The sequence below is a fragment of the Propithecus coquereli genome, unplaced genomic scaffold, assembly GCF_000956105.1.
Source record: "Propithecus coquereli isolate 6110/MARCELLA unplaced genomic scaffold, Pcoq_1.0 Scaffold117, whole genome shotgun sequence".
Classification (NCBI taxonomy): domain Eukaryota; kingdom Metazoa; phylum Chordata; class Mammalia; order Primates; family Indriidae; genus Propithecus; species Propithecus coquereli.
Window position 1 is genome coordinate 1,381,389 of NW_012135747.1, and position 2,204 is coordinate 1,383,592.

General features: G+C 35.5%; 1 protein-coding gene across 1 annotated transcript in view; it reads right to left on the bottom strand.

Annotated features, from left to right (window-relative positions):
* Positions 1 to 2,204, bottom strand: part of VPS26A (vacuolar protein sorting 26 homolog A (S. pombe)) — a 45,492-nt gene that overhangs the window by 7,480 nt on the left and 35,808 nt on the right. The window lies entirely within an intron of this gene.

The window sequence follows — 2,204 nt, forward strand, 5'->3', positions numbered from 1 at the left end:
TTTTTATTTCAGCATATTATGGGGGTACAGATGTTTAGATTACGTATGTGAACCCAGACATTTTAAAAAAGTCGACAATAACTGAGAAAAATATACCAAAACTCAATGCTATAAAATATATAATATGCAAAGACTAAAGTCTGTTTTGGATAATGAGTATAGATTATTTTTCTTTCATTAAAATTTTCTATAATAGCATATAATTTTTATAATTAGAAAAAAGTTTAAATAAACAATCTTTTTTAAAACAACAAATGGGAACCTGAAGTTTGGTTTTAATATCTTAAAATCACTTAAATTTACTAACAGGTAGAAACATGGAACTTAAGAAATCACAGATGTTTATAATTATGACTACTGATTATAAATTCTTTTTTTTTTTAGGCAGTCTCCCTCTGTCTCCAGGCTAGAGTACAATGGCATCATCATAGCTCACTGCAACCTCAAACTCCTAGGCTCTAATGATTCTCCCACCTCAGCCTCCTGAATAGCTGGGACTACAGGTACACACTACCACGCCTGGCTAATTTTTCTATCTTTTTGTAGAGATGGGGTCTCGTTCTTGCTCAGGATGGTCTTGAATTCCTGGCCTCAAGCAAACCTCCCACCTCGGCCTCTGAAAGTGCTAGAATTATAAGCATGAGCCACCATGCCTGGCCTGCTGATTATAAATTCTTAAAAAGTGCTGCCTAAAATTATTTTGAGCAAAAAATTAACAAAGGTAAAGGGGACAAAGTAAATCCATATACTAATTAAAATTAAAAAGTAGTGATGAACCAGTAAATGATATTGGGGCAATTGGTCAGCTGTCTGGAAAAAGGTAAAGCTGGATCCATACCTCATACCTTACCTCAGAACAAATTCCAAATGAATTAAGATTTTAAACAAAAACAAAACAAAATCCCCACACCACAATTTATTATTTCAGTAGAATCAAGCACAGAAAATTATTTTTAGAACTTCAGTGTGAAAAAGACCTTTCTAACCATGGTACAAAACCCAGAGGCCATAAAAGGAAAAACTGATAAATCTGACTATATAAACACCAAGGACTTCTATATGGCATAAACCACCATAGGCAAGACAAACTGGAGAAAATTTTTGCTACTCTTAATACAGAAAAAGGGATTGATTTCTCTAAAATATAGTTTCTACAAATCAGTAAGAAAAACAATTACAGTCCCATAGAAAATGGAGCAATGGATATAAACAGTTTAGAGAAAAGAAATATAAATAGTTTTTATACACATGAAAAGATGATCACCCTCAATCAGAATGAGAAAATTGTGAATTAAAATTATAATGAGATATGCTGATTAGCTTAACTGTGGTAATCATTTTATAACATACGTATATATTTATCAAAACATCCCATTGTACACCTTGAATATATACAATCTTTATTTGCCAATTATACCTCAATAAAGCTGGAGGGAGGGGAAGAATCCATAAAAAAAGATTTCAGCTGGGCATGGTGGCTCACTTTGGGAGGCCAAGGTGGGCCTCCCATAGGTCAGGAGTTTGAGACCAGTGTGAGCAAGAGCGAGACCCTGTCTCTGCTAAAAATAGGAGGCTGAGGCAGGAGGATCACTTGAACCCAGGAATTTGAGGTTGCAGTGAGCTATGATGGCACCACTGCACTCTAGCTGGAAGCAACAAAGCAGAACTCTTGTCTCAAAAAAAAAAAGAAACAAAAAAAACCTCAAAACTACAATGGAGTACTTTTTTTCTCCTTATCCATGAAATTGGCTTCAAGTTTTTATAGCACTGTGCTGGTGAGAATATGGGGGAAAAGAGGATTTCCTAGGTTCACTGCTGATAGTAATGCAAATTGGCATAATCCCTAAAGAGAACAAATTGATAATGTGTAACAAAATTACAAACAAATATACCCTTTGACCCAGTAATTCCACCAAGATTTTATCTTGCACACATGTCCACATACATGCAAAATGACATTACTAATTACAGCATTATTTGTAATAGCAAAAGACTGGAAACAACTTGTATGTCCACTAACAGTGGAGTGATTCAATTCTCGTATGTCAATAAAATGGAATACTATAAAAAAGATGAAATGTCCCACACATTGATGATACTGATCTCTAAGATACACTGTTAAATGGCTGGGCGCGGTGGCTCACGCCTGTAATCCTAGCACTCTGGGAGGCCAAGGCGGGCGGACTGTGAGCTCAGGAGTTCGA